The sequence below is a fragment of the Chrysemys picta genome, chromosome 1 (genome assembly GCF_011386835.1).
Source record: "Chrysemys picta bellii isolate R12L10 chromosome 1, ASM1138683v2, whole genome shotgun sequence".
Lineage (NCBI taxonomy): Eukaryota > Metazoa > Chordata > Testudines > Emydidae > Chrysemys > Chrysemys picta.
The window spans coordinates 249,197,211-249,217,503 of NC_088791.1; the positions used below are offsets into that span (position 1 = coordinate 249,197,211).

At 46.5% G+C, this 20,293-nt stretch overlaps 1 protein-coding gene across 1 annotated transcript in view; it reads right to left on the bottom strand.

Annotated features, from left to right (window-relative positions):
* The window catches only part of MYO16 (myosin XVI), a 568,549-nt gene extending 552,578 nt beyond the window's left edge, over nucleotides 1–15,971 (bottom strand). The window contains exon 1 of the mRNA XM_005304985.5: nucleotides 15,819–15,971. The gene's annotated coding sequence lies outside the window, so the exon portion shown is untranslated. The remainder of the gene's footprint in view (nucleotides 1–15,818) is intronic.
* Nucleotides 15,972–20,293: the final 4,322 nt, after the last annotated feature.

A 20,293-nucleotide genomic window follows, 5' to 3' on the forward strand; every position in this document is an offset into this window, starting at 1 on the left:
AACATTAGAAAAACAAAGGAATCTGCATATATTCCTTGAGTAACTTGATTTACAAATATAAATCAGCCTTGGGACAAAAGTGGTCACACATGGCTTCCGGGCAATCCCCTTTTTCAGCGTTCTTAGCTGAAACACTAATGCCATGTGCACAAGGATCAGTGCCACCTGAAGAATTTACTCCTATTATGTGAAGAGCAAACTCCCTTGGTGCTTGCCATAGCTCCCCCCATAGAAACTACATCACAGAATTAACAATACAAGCATTCCTTCAAAGACTGAAGAGTGGTTGTACACTAAGAAAAAGAATTTGTATGTAGCAGTGTCACCTGGTGACTGACTCCTACCATAACAATACCATCTCTTTCAGTGTACAGTGAAGTGTGCTATGACTAGGTGAAGGGAGTGAGTCACATACACAAACTGGTTCAAAGAAACTTTTGAGTCTCTCTCACACACACTGGTGAACAGTTACTTACACAATAGTCCCACTAGAATGAGTAACTGCTCAGCAATGTAACAGGCTCACAATCTGGCCTGTCATATTTTCTGGTTAATCCAATAAAAATGGAATCTCCCTACAACTCCATGTTGCATTTTTATTTAGTATTTCCTACTCTATTTAAGCAATTCATTGCATTACACAAAAAAAGCTATGAGGACAGATCTTCAGAAGAATACATTAACACCTTGAAATATCAGCATCCTGGGCCTGAAGTCACCACCTACAAATCAGTGTCAACTGTATCTCAAATACTAATTGTTTTCTTCTGTTGTAATATTACTAAATTAGGTCCAGTAGTTAGACCTGAACGATGGTAAAACATAGGCAGCCTTCCCACACACCTTGCATTCCTACTGAGGCCAGGTATTATGCCCATCTTTTCATTCCCAAATTATAAGGACCCGGGAGTCTCCTAATCAGGCCTATCACTAAGAGGGAAAGAGGTGGTGACACTGTTTCCATAGGATTAATTCTGAGCACTACTTCGAAGAGGTAACATGAGACCATTGCTGAATACTAGCAACCCTACAAAATCTTGTGCTGTGCTTTTATGAAGATTATATGAAAATTAGTTGTATACAAAAATGTAGAGACAATTCTTTGCAATAGTCACATGAAAAATAATTAATTATTTCAAGTATGTCACATCCACAAATCTCTGAAGATTTGTTCATTTTTTGTTACATATTATCCATATGCATTTGTACAGTACCCAACACAATGGGGTTGTGTTCTGACTGGGCTTTCTGTAATACAAATTAATAACTGTTACCAACCCCTTAAACTTAAACCCAATTATTTTACAAAAAGCTTACATTTGTCTTTGTGATCATTTCTGATCATCACATTTTCTTGCATTCATTGTCAAGGAATAGATTTTTCAAGGATAACAAAAATAAACAGAATACATTATTCAAGAAATAATTATGGTATATTATGTTAATACCATTTATCTCAAAACACATTACTTATTTTTCAGTTTCCTATAACTGCCCTTCTCTATCTTGAAAATCTTATGTAGTGGCATTTTAAAAGAAGATTTTGGAGCTTCTAGACTGGTGCCATGTAGGGACTCCTAAATCAATTAATACTTAGCTGCCCGTGCTGGAATTCTAATGAAAATATTTAGTGTGTTTTCACATTTACTTCTCTTTTCCCTGGACTTCTTCCTGCCACTCAAGGAAAGATTAAATATATTGGAGAGGAGGTTTTTGGGTATAACTGGATAACAGAAGTCTCTCTTGAAGACTATTTTAGGGGGCCTACTAGGGTTATGTGATATAAGAGGGTCTCTTGAGAGAACAGGACCCAGAGGAAGCTTCTTGGTTGGAATGACACATGGGAAGGATGGCATATTGAGGGTCTCTGTAATAGGCAATTTAGCACAGTGTTATTGATCATGAGAGCTGAGTCAATTGTGAGAGTAGATGTGGGACAGGGAAAGGGAAAGGCCAGCAATGAAAGAAAGAGAAGCAGCTAGAGGGTTTGGGGCATGTTGGGGCCAGTCCAGGATAGGAAATCAATGTCTGGGTAGGGAGTGGAACCAAAGAGCAGAGCAGTTTCAGTTTTTGCTACCCTTCCATTACATGGTGGTACTGGTGTTATCAGCCTGTCTCACAGTGAACAGGAGGGATGTGACAAGGCTATGGGCCCAGCATACAATCCCACACTTGAAAATGATTCCTACATTACTGTTCTACCGGGACTTTTTCAGCCACTTTCAATGTGTTTATTCAAATATGTTAAATTAAACAAGTCCACATTATAGCTCATTAATGTGCAATATCTGTCTACAAGTTTAAATGGTTTTGAGTTAGAGAAAAGCAAAAAACAAACAAAAAATCACAAACTGACTACAGCCATTAAGTGATTCTTATAACTTAAAAAGGCCAAACTTTTTTTTTTTAATTTGTAAAGCAGAACTGCATTCGTGAATTAAGGCTTTGACTGCTGAGTTTTAGTTCAGATTGAATTAACCCTCACAGCCTGAAGTCAAGTTACAAATCTCTGAAAATAAGAATTCTGCTTCTAAAAAAATTAAGGGAAACCTTGAGAGACCTTTTTATGGTGCTAGAGGCAGCATTATAATAAAGCTTCAAATATTACTCTTCAGTTATCGGTAAGGTTCCCTCAGAGAAACCGTATGCCAATTACCTAATAAATATCATGGCCCAGATTCTCTGGGCCAACTAAGTTTCACTTGAAGCAGGACTGGTGAAGATGAAGTGTAAAAATAGCTTTATGGTGCCTAAAACAATTTAAAGCAGCTTCATCACTGATTTGAATTGTTCCTGGCTACCTACACCTGGCTATTATGGCAGCCAAAGATTGCAGGAGCACCAAGGAACTATGACTACTCCCCCTTTCCTTCACCACAGTGGGCTTGGCTACACTATTGGCCGGATCAACAGGCAGTGATCGATCCAGCGGGGGTCAATTTCACATGTCTAGTATAGATGTGATAAATCGACTGCCAATCGCTCTAGCATCGACTCTGGTACTCCACCTCAACGAGAAGTGCAAGGGGGATCCCATCGACACACCGCAGTAAGTAGATCTAAGTATGTCAACTTCAGCTATGTTATTCACGTAGCTGAAGTTGTGTAACTTAAATAGATCCCCCCATAGTGTAGACCGGGGTTGGCAACGTTTGGCATGCGGCTCGCCAGGGTAAGCACCCTGGCGGGCCGGGCCAGTTTATTTACCTGCTGACGTGGCAGGTTCGGCCGATCGCGGCCCCCAATGGCCGCGGTTCACCGTCCCGGGCCAATGGGGGCGGCGTGAAGCCGCGGCCAGCACATCCCTCGCCCGCGCTGCTTCTCGCCATCCTCATTGGCCCGGGACGGCGAACCGCGGCGAGTGGCGGCTGCTATCGCCCAAACCTGCCGCGTCAGCAGGTAAATAAACTGGCCCAGCCCGCCAGGGTACTTACCCTGGCGAGCCGTGTGCCAAACATTGCCGACCCCTGGTGTAGACCAGCCCACTGACACAGAAATAACAATATACTGCAATATCCCAAACCTTATTAAGTTAAACCTTATTGAATTAAGTTTAGTGCCTTTGGGGTTTATTGTATTAAAAATGTAAATGTGTTGTTATGAATTGTATGTAATCTCTCTAGGGGTTTCTCTACACTTGAAATGCTACAGTGGCACAGCTGCAGCTGCACTGCTGTAGCACTTCAGTATAGATGCTACCTATGCCGAAGGGAGGGGTTCTCCCATCAGCGTAGGCAATCCACTTCCCAGAGAGGAGGTAGCTAGATTGATGGAAGAATTCTTCTGTCAACTGAGTTCTATCTGCACTGGGGGTTAGGTTGGTTTAACCACGGTACTTGGGGTGTGTGGATTTTTCACACCCCTGAGCAATGTAGCCAAGTCAACCTAACTTTTTAATGTAGACCAGGCCTAGGAGACATGACTAAAGCAATCTCTGGGAAGAATTAGCAACTTCAAGGAACTTTTGGGGACAATAAGTGTGAAGTGGATTTCCCAGGAAATACATGGGGAGAGAGGAATGCAAATGACCCATCTCTGAGTCCATCCTTTTGAAGCTGTGCGTGAGCAGAAAGCCATTGTCTGTCTCAATACCTATTCACGGTCTCTTCAGAGGCCCAAATTGGATACAAGTGCCTCATAAACTGATGAGCATTCTTGTTCTCTGCAAAAGGGAGTTATGAACTCGAAACCCTTGTGCAGGGTTTTCACAGACTACTCTCCTGCCAGAGTCCATGTTGGAGTTGGGGTGATCTCTGGTAAGTTTATTAGCATGTGTGTAGGTTCTTTTATTGTTTTTAATATGTTTTCATCTTAAGGATAAAATGTGCTTGCTTAAAAAGAGCTGTGTGGTAACTTATACTTGTGGCAATTACACTGTGTACCATCTCTGAGGAGAAGGCAAAAAAACTGCTTAGGCAGCCCATCTTTTCCTGGGGATTTCACAGTGTAGTCAGAAAACAGTGCAGCCTGGAAATATCCCAGTCAGAAGGGAAACAGACATGTTTCCACCCAAAAGAGGCAACAGCTGGGGAGCTGTAAGCCTAGAATGGTTGCTGGGCCACAGAAGGGGAATAAACATGCAGTTGCCCTGAACTGTGACACACACATGACACACGCATGTTAGGCTATAGGGATAGAGGGGCTGGGAAGAGTCTGATGAAAAAAGTACCTGTGAATGTCCTCTGCACTAGGTAATCCCCAAGAGATTTTGGTCCTACATTGCCAGCTTCTGAAAGACATGTAGACAACTTCTCCATGTTCAGTTAGTTCTGGTGATTAACTCTAGTGTGTGTTACATTACACACACACACATATATATACACACACACGCACAACATGCATACCAAAGACATCTATCTTTGTGATCATAAAAGAGAGAACAAAATTAACATCCATATTTGTTACTAATCACTTACGTCCACTGTATATTGTCATAGAAATAAAGTTGTCTATTAAAAAGTTGGAAGTCAGTGGTTTTGATTTCCTTGAGGGTGCTTTTTCTATAACATGCCTTGCTCAAAGCTAATCATAAAATGAATAAGAACCTTAATAATTAGATAGGCATGTTAAGTCACTAATGCTCTTTATATAAAGCTCCGAATTAGTGCACACAGCACATTCATCCATAAGCCAAATATAACAAACTCCTCAAACTTTCCCTTGCTATCTGACATCTCAAGGTATGTCTACACTGCACTCTAAGTTCAGGTCTGTGGGGTCCCAGGCTTGTGAACATGGTATTTCCAAGCCCAGGCTTAAGTGTCCACACTGCATTATAAACCTGGTCTTACAAGTGCTGGACCCGGGTCTCACAGCTATACTAACAAATCTGTACTATGCAGACCTTCCAACCGGGGTCTGTGGCTTGACCTTTGTCTACACTGCAAAATGACAGGGATTGGACCAGAGTAGAAGGGGGAGCAGTTCAGACTGATTTGTGTATGGACAGCAGGGGGGCTTGGGTTTAAACCTGAGTCAGGGCCCATGCTTAGTTTACAGCATACATACCCTAAGAGTTATCCTTACACCAGCTTTCCACCTGCTTTGTGCTAGAATATCTTACACTCTGAGAATAGTTCATTCATGGGGGAACTTTTAGGTGGTGTGGGCCTACCATAGTGATGCCCATGCCATATCCATCCTCACCCACAACAAAATGGGCATAGCCAGGAGAAAGGGGACATGGCCAGGATACCGTTGCAACTGCCTAATTTCCAGCTGCTGCCAATGACCTCTAGGCCATAGGCAGCAAGGCATAAGATAGAGCAGGGGATCCCAAACTTGGTTCGTGGCTTGTTCAGGTAAGCCCCTGGCGGACTGGAGACGCTTTGTTTTTCTGAGCGTCCGCAGCTACGGCCGCCCGCAGCTCCCAGTGGCTGCGATTCACCGTTCCTGGCCAATAGGAGCTGCGGAAAGCAGGGTGGGCCAGGCCACCGCTTCCCGCAGCTCCCATTGGCTGGGAACAGTGAACTGTGGCCACTGGGAGCTGTGAGTGGCCATATCTGTGGACGCTCAGGTAAACAAAGTGTCACCAGTCCACCAGGGGCTTACCCTGAACAAGCCACGAATGAAGTTTGGGAACCCTTGAGATAGAGTAACTTCAGCAGCTGGGTTAACATCTTCAAAGAGCTTTACAAACATCAATCCTCACAACACCTCTATGATAAGTGTGTTTTATTATTCCTGTTTTATAGGTGGAGATAAATACAGAGAAGTTAAGTGACGTGGAAGGTCACAGAACAAATCAATGTCAAAATCTGGATGAGAAGTCAGGAGTTGGTGGCCCTCAGTCCTGTGCTCAGAGCACTAGCCCACACTGCTTCTCTTTTCCTGTTCCCTAATATCTTGTCATCTGTGTTTCCTTGGAGCCATCCATATTTTTAGTTAAGTCGATCATGGTGGTGCTTCTTAGACTCCATTTCCAGCACAGCAGGAAATGATATGAACAAAGAAGGAATTCACGCTGCCTCTTATGGTTGTGAGGAGCTCCCTATAAACATGCCATTATACTATCCTCCTTCAAAACCCTCCTAAAAACTCACTTGGGCTGTGATGCCCACACAGCACTTGATAATGGACATGGAGTGAGTGTGCTGAAACTACTGCTCATAATCAAACACAGTATATATCACTGCTACCATGTCCTTCCTCTTCCAGTCCTTCTCCACTTACCTCAGACACTTAGAGAGTAAGCTCTGTGGGGCAGTGACTTTCTTTTATTATATGTGTCCACAGCACCTAGCACAAAGAGACCTCAATCAGGGATCAAACCACAAAGTGCTACTGCAATACAAATAGTAATAGTTATAATCTTTTTACTGTTCACTTTAAATATTATTCCTCTCAATACCAGTTGAATCCATATTGATGCTATATGCATCCAATGGAATTATTTTTGTTTTGCAGCAGCTACTCTCTCCCAAGATTTTGAACTCAAGCCCCAAAGTTACATTATGGAGAGTTCAAGAGAGCAACTGCACAGACTGCCAAACCTTCAAGACATAAAAAAGAGTTTTATTTTGTTGGATCTTTCTTTTGTCTTGTCATATACAGTGATAGTCAGTGTACCAATGGCTTCTGCAGTTATTGAATGGTTCACTTTCTGCTTTGACCTTTACCTACCCACAAAAGCTATTTATTTCCACCTCCTTCAGGAATATTACCCTTCAATCATCTGGAATTTGGGTATCCAATATAGTACCATGTAGCTATTTATTTGTGTCGTGGTTACTGGGCAAATTGAGCCTTACAGCCTGTCAGTCCCTTAGATGACAGGCCTGGCGTCCTGCACCTCACTCTGGGAGAAACCACAGGGTCTGGCCTCTCTTAGATTGGATCTCTGAGTAGCATCTCCCCCCGGAAACCATGGTAACTCAACAGGCCCAGCAGCACTGGGGACCTGTAAGCCCTTCTCCAGGAGCCTGTGACAGCAGCTGATTAAAGTGACTCAAAAACAGCATCCTCAAAACAAAACAGCTTTTTATTGCGAAAGGGAATAAACATTTAGGAAATCATGTTAACAAAACAAAAAAAGAATACTATACTCATATTTTGTTACCCAAGCATAATGTCATAGTTCAAGTAACTCCATCATATTCCCATTTCTGGGTTGGGAGAGCCAACCTAGTTACGGCAGTTCCTTTCTCTTTGGCCAGGTCTACACTACAGACCTATATCGGTATAACTATGTTGTTCAGGAGTGTGAAAAATCCCCACCCCTGAGCAATGTAGTTATACTAACCTAATCCCCTGTGTAGACCGTGCTATGTTGACGAGAGAGCGTCTCTGCCTCTAGGAGAGGTAGATTAATTACACCGACAGGAGAAGCTCTCCTGCCAACATAGGAGCGTCTTCACTTAAGCACTACAGTGGCGCAGCTACATCGATGCAGCTATGCCAATGCAGCATTTTAAGTGTAGATCTGCCCTTTGTGTCTCAGTCAATTTGGATGTCAGCCTCAGCCTGATGACCACCCACACGCCCCTCCTCCTTTCTGAGGCCAGCATCTTGAAGGTCTAGAATCCCCTTTGATCCTGTGTTTTGGTATCATCACCAAAGCTATATCAACAAATACTCGACAAATAGACTAACTGTGACCATCACCATACAATATTTGTCTGTACACACAGATTCTCATGTGATTTCTATGAAGCTTCTGTGCAAAGTAAAATGAAATAGGTATAAATTTAGGGCACTACAGTACTTCATTCTTAGTAAGAATTCACAAATTGAAGAAGCTGGATTCTCTACATGCAGAGCTGACTATTTGGCAATAGACTATAGGAAGATCCTTTCATCTTACTGATCTGAAAATATTTTATCATTTGATATTTCATTCAGAAAGGTGCAATGACCTGTAGTTCCAATATTAAATTGACTGATTCTTAACTAGCAGGCCTAGACCACCCAATGTTAAACATCTCAAATGGTTGTTACTGCTGGCAACACATGAGGATATGATGCTGCCAAACATCACTGAGTGCATCCCTAATTATTGCTAATTTCATGAGAGGTTACAACATTGTTCTGTAGTCATTAGCTGTGACCATCTCTGAGTGAACAGTAGACAGAAGACAAATAGAAAAACTTGTAGACAATCATGTAGCAAGACCCCCCAAAAGGGCTTGGTGCAACTATAGGTTAGGGGCCTCTTTCCTGATTCCAAAATCCGACCCTCTCCAGCACCAGTCCAGCCCCCTGCCTCCCTCCATCTCCCTCGCCGCCCCAATCCAGCCTCCATATCCCCCAGCTCCTGCTCAGCTACCCCATAACCCCAATCAGCCCTCCTGTCCCCAAATTCCTGCCTAGCTTCCCTCCAGCTCCCTCATGGCTCCCCTACAGATCCCCAGCTTCTCCATGCCCCTCCTCCCTTCCAGTTCTGATCCAGCCCTCACAGCCTCCTTCAATCTAGCCCTCTGCTCCCACAGCTCTGATTAAATTAGCTCTCCAGGTCCTCTTCTGTCCCCACTTCCTCCACCCTCCTAGCCCTGAGAGGCACCTATGTTCCAATGTGCTGAGGGGTGCTTGACCCCGGCTCTGCACCAAGCCCCGCCCCTGCCCTGCTTCTTCCAACCTCCTCCCCCAAGCACACCCCACCCTCACTCCTCCCACCCCGATCACAGTGGGTGGGAGGTGCTGGGATGGAAGGGGAGGCAATGATCGGGGGGGGGGAGGTTAACGGTGAGTGCTCAGCACCCACCATTTTTTTTCCATGGGTGCTTCAGCCCCGGAGCACCCACGGAGTTGCTGCCTATGCTAGCCACATTTCAGGCCCCCCCAAACCCTCTTTCAGTTCTCCCATTCAGTCTCCTTCAGCTCTTATCTAGTCCCCGACTTCCCTCACTATGCCCTGTGGAAAGCAACCAAAGCTTTTATCTTTCATCTCAGGAGGAGTCGGGGGGAAGGGGAGCACATCTCCCGTCTCTGCTTCCCCATAACTCCATGCCCCTGTGTATCCCCTGGTGCTGCAATCTACCCCCACCCTCATCTTTTCCACATGTCCTTGCCAGCTGTTCACACCTGCGGTCACGCCAGCTGAAGCCCCTCCCCCCCAACCCCCATATCCCAGCCGCCCTCCTGCCCTAATGAGATAATAGGCCTCACTCTCCCCCAGAAGTCCCTCTAATTGGGCCCCCATAATCTCATTACCTATTGACTGTGTGCCCCTTGGACCACTGCAGCTATGCCACTGCATTTAGTAAGTGCAATTGAGATCTACTACGCTATGAGCTGACAGCGGATCACAAGTTCTTAGGGACAATTTTAACTTGTGCTGCCCTGTTTGGAGTCTGACTCCTTCAAATTTCCTTTGGACCACACACCTCTTTTTTGGTACCAAGACGAGCATTTGGTATAATCTTTGTTTTGCCACAATGTTTGTTTCTTGGTATAGCATCATACTAAGTAGGTTTATCTTGTCTGCACACCATGTTACGCAGGGATTTCTACTCTACCTTCTGATGATCACTTCAAGATGCTATATGTTTCCCAGAAGCATGTACCACACACACCTCACTTCACTGTGCTGCTTCGAAATCAGGGAGCTATTTTGAGGAACATCATGCTTGACTGAAATAGAACAGTGGTTTCCAAGCACAGTGAGGCATTGCCATGTGTTGGTCATGCAGTTGCCTCAAACAAGTATAAAATATCCAAATTTCAAAAAAGTTCAAGCTATATTTGATTACACACAATATATACTATACAACTTTGAGTCAGTCTATCCACCTGTTGACCAGATGGGTGATTATACTCATTCATGTTCAACATTAAGTATAATCTCACAAATTCTATTTCAAACATTATTGACAGGATTTACACACTTTTTCAGTTCCACCACAAACAGACAAATTTCACTTTTGCAATGAAGAGATATTACAATGGGGAGGCAGTGTGGCCTATGGGATAAAGCATGGGACTGGGAGTCAGGAGACCCGGTTCTGTGTCCCAGCTCTGCCACTAACCTCCTATATTCACCTTAGGCAAGTCACTTCTCTATGCTTGTTTCCCCTACACCAATTTACCTGCTTTGATTATTTAAACTTGTGCTCTTTGGGACAGGGACTGTCTCTTACTATGTGTTTGTACAGAGCCTAATGCTCCAATCTCAGCTGGGGCTTCTAGGTGCTATTGTAGTACAAATAACTGCACTACCATGGTACAGAGTTAAGAGCTCTGCACATCCTACCATACAAGTTCAGTTCTCTGAGCTGGGCTCCTGCTGCCTGTGCCAGCATGGATAGGAATACAGAGGAGTCAGCCTACTTAGCCCAAGGGAGGAGCCTCTGCAGTGACCCCACCACCCTCCCTCCCAGGTCAAATTCAAGACAGCAATGATAGGCTTTGAAAGGAGTCCTATTCAGCCCTCCTTAGCAAAGGAAAGTCACCATGGGTCCAGGTTAGCCAGGAGGGAAGGAGAAAGGTACGGTTACCAGACATCCCATTTTTAAAGGGACAGTCTCATATTTAAGCCCTCCTGCTGGTGTCCCAACTTTTTCTTTAAAATGGGTAAATTGTCCTGTATTTTATGTTTCCCCCCAATCAGTACTTGTGGGTCCTGCTGCTGGCCGGATCCCTGCTCGCCAGCTGCGCACCACCAGCAGTGAGTGGGGAAGGGGGTCCAATGGCTGATGATGGGGGTGGGTGTGCAAGGCTGGTAGGGGGGCAAAGCTGCAGCACGCAGGGCCAGCCGCTCCCCCTGCTGGTTTGTCAGCGCAGCCCCTGCTGTGTGCCAGACCCCGTCCCGTTCCCAGCTGGCACTGGCTGCACGTTGCAGTGGCTGGTGAGTGCGGGCAGGCGCCAAGCAGCGGCTGGTTACATGACGCCTCTGTTGCCCACCCATTAGCCCTTTACATGCTCCCCCACTCGCTGTTCTCTCCCTGCTTTTCCCCTTCACAACACCTGCTCCTCCATATCCCCTCCCCCAGTGGGACACTTCTCATTCCCAGTGCTGTGCAGAGAACCAGCCCCTGGTTGGAGCACTCAACTCATCAACAGCCTGGCCGGCAGGCTCCTTCCTCTCCCACTGCCTCTGACTGGACCGGTGCCCTGGAAAACAGCTCAGAGCACTGACCAGGGGAGCCGAGCCCTGCAGGTGCCAAAGCCCCACACAGCACTGGCACAGAGCAGCCATTCCTCCCCTCAGCTAAGCTCTGGAGTGGCGGGAGGTGGGGGGAGATTTCCAGCCTATTCGCGCCTGGACCCTGCAGGCTCCACAGCAGCCCCCAGGCAGGGGCTTAGCACCCTCTTCACCCACCCACCCCCAGCCCTGGGTCCTGCCCCCATGGAGCGCAGGGCTTCCCCGTCTCCAATGCACCCTCCCCTGTTGAGCCACCTCTCTGGCTGGGTTCACTGAAGCCCCTGCAGTCAGGTTCCCTGGGCCCTGGTGCACAGTGCAGCCTTAGGGCTTAACCTCTTCCTGCCCACACTGTAGCCCGGGGACAGGAGGCGGCTGGGTTATGTAGGTGGCCAGCAGCAGCCTGGAGGTGTTAGCTACCTCCTGACATTGTGCGGGCACGAAGGGACAAGCTGCTTCCAGCCCCGGGGGGGGGGGAGGGGGGAGAAGAGAGAGAGTGTGAGTGAGTGAGTGTATAGAGATGAGCTCTGCAAAGACATGGGCCAGGTCATCCCTTCCCCCGCTCCTCCTCTCCTGTGGCTGGAAGCAGCTCCTGTCCTGTCCAGTGCCGAAAGGCTGCTGCTGGCCACATTGTGGTGTGAACCCTGGCAGAAATCTGGGGAGGGGGGCATGTGACCCTGTGTGCTCCCCCATGTGTTGCCTCGGGAAGATGCGGCGCCAGGTACCGGTTGAATACAAGTAATTTTACCAGGTGTCCCATATTCAGCATAGTGAAATCCGGTCACCCTAGCAAGCGAAGAATAAAAAACAACGGTGTGGGGGGGGATAAATCCCCAAATTAAACCAAATATTTTATATTTTCTGAGGAAATAATACTTGGCACTTCTCATGTTCGAAGTGCTTTACAAACAGGTAAAGAAGGTCAACAAACATGTGGACAAGGGTGATCCGGTGGATGTAGAGTACTTGGATTTTCAGAAAGCCTTTGACAAGGTCCCTCACCAAAGGCTCTTAAGCACAGTAGGCAGTCATGGGATAAGAGGAAAGGTCCTCTCATGGATCAGTAACTGGTTAAAAGATGGGAAACAAAGGGTAGGAATGAATGGTCAGTTTTCACAATGGAGAGACATAAATAGTGGGGCCCCTCAGGAATCTGTCCTGGTACCAGTGCTGTTGAACATATTCATAAATGGTCTAGAAAAGAAGTAAACACAAACTTGTAGATGACACTAAATTACTCATGATAAAGTCCAAAATAGACAGTGAAGAGTTACAAAGGAATCACACAAAATTGGGTGACTGGGCAACAAAATGTTGTATGCATGTCAGTCTATTAGAGAGACAAGAGGGTAGGTAATATCTTTTACTGGACCAACTTTTCTGTTTGTGAGAAAGTCAAGCTTTCAAGTCACATAGAGCTCTGACCTGAAGAAAAGCTCTGCGTGGCCCAAAAGCTTGTCTCTCACCAAAACAAGTTGGTCCAATAAAAGCTATTACCTCACCCACCTTGTCTCTAGGCAATAAAATGGCAGATGAAATTCATTGTCTATAAATGCAAAGTAATGCACATTGGACAACATAATCGCAACTACATGAACAAAATGATAGGGGTCTAAATTCGCTGTTACTACAAGAAAGAGATCTTGGAGTCACCACAGATAGTCCTCTGAAAATATCCACTCAACGTGCAGCAGTAGTCAAAAAAGCTAACACATAAGAAGACAAAAAATTCCATAATACCACTATGTAAATACACAGTACACTCACACCTTGAATACTGCATGTAGGTCTGGTCAACCCATCTCAAAAAAAGATATATTAGAATTGGAAAAGGTACAGAGAAGGGCAACAAAAGTAATTAGGGGTATGGAACAGCTTCCAGATGAGGAGAGATGAAAAACCCTGGGACTATTCAGTTTAGAAAAGAGATGACTGAGGGGGGTTATGATAGAGGTCTATAAAATTATGAATGATGTGGAGAAAGTGAATAGGGAATTGTTATTTACCCCTTCACATAACACACAAACCAAGGGTCACCAAATGAAATGAATAGGCAGCAGGTTTAAAATGAAGAAACGGAAATACTTTTTCACACAGTGTACAGTCAATCTATGGAACTCATTGCCAGAGGATGTTGTGTAGACCAAAAGTATAACTAGGGTCAAAAAAGAATTAGATAAGTTCATGGAGGATAGGTCCATCAATGGCTATTAACCAAGATAGTCAGGGACGCAAGCCATGCTCTGGTGTCCCTAAACCTCTGGCTGTCAGAAGTTGGGACTGGCCAACAGATGGTAGATAACTCATAAATTGTCCTGTTCTGCGCATCAGGCATTGTCAGAAGACAGGATACTGGGCTAGATGGATCATTGGTCTCACTCACTATGGCCATTCTTATGTACATTATCCAATTAATTAATATTAGCAATGGCCACGTGAGGTTGGTATCACTCCTATTTTAAACAGGGGGAAATTGAGACAGACAGTGAAAACTTGCCCAGGCTTTTAGCTGAAAATCGGTGTTAGAGCTGGGACAAGAACAGAGGAGCTCCTAGCTCTGAGTACCATGCTCACACCACTGGACTGCACCTTTCCTACAGGGGCTGGATAGAAAAACAAAAATAATCTTTTGTAGCTGATAGGCTGGTGTGGGAGTAATGCAGTCATTTATTTACACTGTTTTGATGGCAGGCTTGCTTCAAGTTGTTCTCTTATCCATTTACTCCACCCAAGGGGAGGAAGATGCTCAGTGCAATGTCATTAAACTAGAGCAGATTATTTGAGGAAGGGCATCTGGGGCAGATCCTAGACTAGTTTTCTCACCTCCACTCTTCCTCTAAGGCTATGTCTACACTGCACTTTTGTCATTAAAACTTTTGTCAGTTGGGGGGGGTGAAAAAACACACTCCTGACTGACAAAACTTTTAATGACAAAATGTCCCTAGGAACAGCGTTTTGTCGGCAGGAGACACTTTCCCACCAACAAAGCTACCGCCCCGCATGGGGGTGATTTTGCCATCAGGAAAGCTCTCTCCTGTTGGCAAAGAGCGGCTACACAGCATACCTTACAGCAGCAGAACTATATTGGCACAGCTGTGCCGCTGTAAGGTACTCAATGTAGACATAGCCTAAAGCAGTCTTTCTCAACCTTTCTGATACCATGGACCAGCTATTGCCTTCCTAAACTGTGTCAGGGAGATTTCAGGGACCGGTACCAGTCCATGGACGGGTGGTTGAGAAACATGTCCATAAGAACATAATGTAAGAACATAAGAATGGCCATACTGGGTCAGACCAAAGATCCATCTAGCCCAGTATCCTGTCTTCCGACAGTGGCCAATGCCAGGTGCCCCATAGGGAATGAACAGAATAGGTAATCATCAAGTTATTCATCCCCTGTTGCCCATTCCCAGCTTCTGCCAAATGGAGGCTAGGGACACCATCCCTGCCCATCCTGGCTAATAGCCATTGATGGACCTATCCTCCATGAACTTATCTAGTTCTTTTTTGAACCCAGGTATAGTCTTGGCCTTCACAACATCCTCTGGCAAGGAGTTCTACAGTCTGAGGGTGCATTGTGTGAAAAAAATACTTCCCTTTGTTTTAAACCTGCTGCCTATTAATTTCATAGGACCTACAGGTGCAGGGGGTGCTGCCACACTCCCTGCCTTGAAGTGGTTTCCATCACATACAGGGCTGCCAGTTTGGTTCAATGGCTCTCAGCACCCCCGCTATGCAAATTGTTCCAGCCCCCGAACACTGCTCTAAACTAGAGGCTCGCTCCCCACACAACACGGGAGCCAGCCTCTTCCCCGAGGGGCTACATGTGTGACCCTCTCCATCGCTCCCCTAGTAACCTTAGCAACTAGCCGCTTTCACCCTTCTCCGGGCGGGCTCCCGCAGACCAGCCCGCTCCCCGCGCGGCTTGTGGCAAGGGGGGGGGGGGGTCTCTTACCCTCCGCTTAAAGGCTCGCTCAGGACACAAAGCGCGACGCGTGTCACAGCACCGGCCGCTTCCCGGCCGGGGCTCAGGCGCTGGCAAACTCGCGGAGCAGCAAACCCGGCCCGTGAGAAACCGGGGCCCCTGGCAGCCCCCCGCGGCAGCTCAAGAGGCGCTTCAGCAGCCCGCGGCTCTGCGAGGCAACGAGCGCTTGAACTTCAGCTGGGCAACAAAGCCGCCCAGCGTGTGCCTGCAGCTCCGCTGCGGTCTGTCTCTCTCCCCGCCCGCGCGCCTCACACTCACCGCTCCGACCAGGGGGCTCTCACCAGCCCGCAGCCTCCGGCTGGGAGGCGCTCTCGATTGCCCCGGGTTTGGCCAGCGTAGTCCCAGGCTCCGCCAGTCAGGCACTTCAGAGCAGAGCGATCCCCTGTCTGAGACTCTGCCCAGCACCGAGAGGGGGTGGGAGGAGACCAGAGCGGGAGGGAGACACACACACTAATTACAGCTGCTTAGTCAAAGGTAACAGCTGCTTTGCTTTCTCTCCTCCCAGCCGCGCAGCACTTCGTTCCCACAAGGAGGTGTGAGCGCTGGAGGCGCCGCTTGTGTTGATCTCTTGCCACACACTTTCGCTTTCTGTCAGTGCCTCAAACACACACATCTCCCCGGTTACTTCTCTGTCACATTCACATACTGGCTGTTAGTTCTCTCTCTCTCTCACACACACACACTGTTGTGTGTTCCTCTCAGCCTGACACACACACACAGCTTGTGTACACACACTCGGCTTCCTTGCCTTACAGTTTCCGACTGTCCCTGCCACGGGGCAAAAGCAGCAATGGTAGAAGCTTGAATGGAGACAGGCTGACCACAGTTTAATCACTATACTTGCTCTGAACAGGGTTAGACTGCATGGGCCTTTCAACAGCACAGCCTGTCTACACTAGTGTTCACACCATTGCCACCATCCATGGATTTATAGCCCTGGCAGAGTGCAGACATACTTATTTCCTCAGGTCTCGACCTCCCTACCCCAACCTCTTTTATTTCACTCTGAGTAACAATGGCAATTAGGATAAAGCCATTATTTCAATTGACTCAATACAATATGGTGACAAAACCATTGCACAATAAAAACAAGAGACAGAAAGTTAATGTACTTAACACTTTGGAAAAAGCAAGTGATGAGCAAATAGACTCCACATAATCAGGGACCTTTTTTTTGCAAGACTTCTGTACATTCTGCTAGGAAATACGCCACTAAAGCATGAGAATGCTGCTTACAGCATACACACTCCTACATCCACACACACCCTTCTCCCCTTTAGATTTATCCAAATGTAGAAGTTATAAAGATGCAAGTCTTTTCAAACTTCCTTGTCTGTTTTTCCCCCTTTGCATCAACCTCTTGAAGGAAGGGGAGAAAAATACCCATTCAGATTCAAACAATCTGGTTGCTGTTCAGCACAACAAAGAACCGGTTGATATCCTGCCAAATTGACAATGCCAAACAAAAGGGAAACACTGGGAACATCACAGTTGTTGCCCAGTGAGATGGTACTTCTTCAAAGATATACAGATATGAAAAAAATGCCACTAAGGGTACATTTCTTCATCCACATGCTGTAAGCAGCATTCTCATGCTTTAGTGCAGAGGTGCTCAACTGGGGTAAGCGTAACTCTAGGGATAGGCAGAGGTCTTCCGGGGGTACATTAACTCATCTAAATATTTGCCTACTTTGACAACAGACTACATAAAAAGCACTAGTGAAGTCAGTACAAACTACAATTTCATACAGACAGTGACTTTTTTATACTGTTCTATATACTATACACTGAAATGTAAGTACAATATTTCTATTCCAATCAATTTATTTTATAATTATATGGTAAAAATGAGAAAGTAAGCATTTTTTCAGTAATAGTGTGGCTGTGACATTTTTGTATTTTTATGTCTGATTTTGTAAGCAAATAGTTTTTAAGTGAGGTGGGACTTGGGATACGCAAGACAAATCAAACTCCTGAAAGGAGTACAGTAATCTGGGAAGGTTGAGAGCCACTGTTCTAGTGGCATCTTTCCTAGTAGAATGTACAGAAGTCTAGCCAAAAAAAAAAGTCATTATCAGGAGTCTATTTTTGAGCATGTCAAACAGTTATCCTATGTCTACACTGGCGACTGAATGACTAAACTTTTGTCTTTCAGAGGTGTAAAAAAAACCCCACACTCCCGAAAGACAAAAGTTTTGCAGACCACAAGCGCCAGTGTGAACAGCTCTTTGCTGGCAGGAGCACTCTCCTGCTAACAACGGTAACACCGTTCGTTGGGGGTGGAAGTTCTTTGTCTGCAGGAAAGCTGACAAACAGCGGCTACGCTGCGCACCTATTAGTGACACAGCTGTAGCAACACAGCCCAGTTGCTAAAAGCTGCGTAGTTTAGACATACCCTTAGAATGGCTCTTTGAAGATACTGATGGTATCTCTTTGCACTTCACTTGCTTTTTCCAGAGTGTTACAGTAATGTTCTCACTCTTATTTTTATTGTGCTCTTGTCACCTTTTTATACTGGGCCAATTGAAATAATGGATTTATACTAATTGCCATTATTACTTAGGCCTTGGCTACACTACAAAGTTTTGTTGACAAAAGGCAGCTTTTGTCGACAAAATAGTGGATGGGTACACACTGCGATGCAACTTCTGGCAGCAAAAATGCCCTGTTTGGGTGAAAAAAATAAAACATAGGAGCCGAGTTTGTAATCTGCTTGGGGGTGCTCCCCCCTGGCTCTGCCCAGGCCCCATCCCCACTCCACGCCTTCCTCCAAGGCCCCACCCCCGCCCTGTTTCTTCCCATCCCCACTCTGCCCCTTCCCCACCCAGTTCCACCCCCTCCCCTCGAGCACTCTCACCCTCGCTCCTCCCTCCTCTCCTCCAACACCTCCTGCCACCCTGAAACAGCTGATCCACAGCAGGTGGTAGGTGCTGGGAGAGAGGGGGAGGCGCTGATCGTCAGGGCCCACCGGTGGGCAGGAGGTGCTGGGGGAGGGGGAGGTTCTGGTACGGGGGCTGCTGGCGGGTGTTCAGCACTCACTATTTTTTTCCCATGCTCCAGCCCCGGAGCACCCACAGAGTCGGCACCTATGAAATAAAACCACCCTGAAAAGAGACGTAAGACTTTTTGTGCAAAATTTTTGTCAACGAAGTGCCAATGTAGACACCACACTTGATTTTATTGCTTTAATTGGGCTCCAGGAGGTGTCGCACAATGCCCATCTGGTCTGGTCAGCAATTTGAACTCCACTGACCTGCAGCCGGGTAAACACCCATCCGCCCCTCCCCCTTAGAAGCCCCAGGAATTTTTGAAATTCCATTTCCTGTTTGCTAGGTGTGGAGAGGTCTCATCACATCTTCCCAGGTGACCATGGCAGGTTATCGCAGCAAACACTCTCCCATTTGGACCACTATGGAGCTGCTGGAGCTTCTCAGTATATGGGGAGAGGAGGCTGTGTGTAGGAATTTTTTACCTACAGGCAGATTTCTTGAGGCTTGTGCAAAAAGGGCTATGTTTGGAACATGCTGCAGTGCAGAGTGAAGATAAAGGAGCTGAGGCAAGCGTACCATAAGGTGAGGGAGGCAAACTGTCACTCCGGTGCTGCACCTAAGACCTGCCGGTTCTATAAGGAGCTGGATGCTGTCCTCAGTGGTGACCCCACCTCCAATGCCAAGTGCCCCATGGATTCTTCGGTGGGCCTGGAGACGGCAGAAAGAGGACCTAAGTCAGAGAACGAACTCATTGATGAAGAGATGAAGTTAGACAGCGATGTGGAGCTCCTGGCATGGTCACCAGGTAGGGCAGGCAGCCAGGAACTGTTCACCATTCAGAGGTGTCTAGCCAGTCTCAGCAGTTGAACTCTGGCAAGCAAGAAGAAGTTGAGGAGGCACCTGGTAAGTGTAGTGGTTTGTGTAGTGTGGAGTTGAGTTCAGGGTATAGAAATGTATAAGGCTGGCTGTGTTTCTGTATACTGGACATTTCCCTGTGTAGCTAATTAGTATGGTGGAACAGGGTGTTGATGCATGCCGAGATCTCACAGGAATCCTCCAGAGAGATCTCTAGGAAAATTTCCTGGAGGGACTTAGTAATCCTCTGCTGAAAGTTCCTTGGCAGAGCTACTTTGTTCCTTCCTTCCCCCATTGTAGGAAATTCTCCCATGCCATTCGGCAATCACTTGTGCAGGGACAGAAGCAGCACACAGGCGAGCAGCATAGGGACCAGGGAGGAAGCCACAAGCATGTAGTAGATATACCCTCACTTCCCTGCTTACCCTCAGCAGTGAGATATTTGCTATAATGACCCCCACCTGTGGAAAAGTGTGGGAGAACTTTAGAATTTTTTCCCTAGTCAGCTGCACCGCAACCCTTGCAGAGTAAATGCTCTTTCCCCCAGGTGGAGCGCTCCCCCGCAGCCAACACTCACCATATTTTGGGTGTTCACTGACCCTTGCGCTTGCCAACGGTCAGTGAGAAAGTGATTGTTATGTTACAAAAGGTGTATTTTACTGAAATATTTAAATGCTGTGCATGAACTTAACAATCATACTTCTGTGCATTGTTCCTTCTGCTTCAGCAGATGTGACCTTCAGGAACACCCCCCCACACACTGGCCGAGCGTCTCTGCCAGATAAGAAAGCGCCCAATACAAAGCAAAGAAGACATGTTCCAGCAGGTACCGCACTTCTCCAATGCAGAGAAAAGGGAACACAAGGATTGGAGCGAAGCCGAAAGACA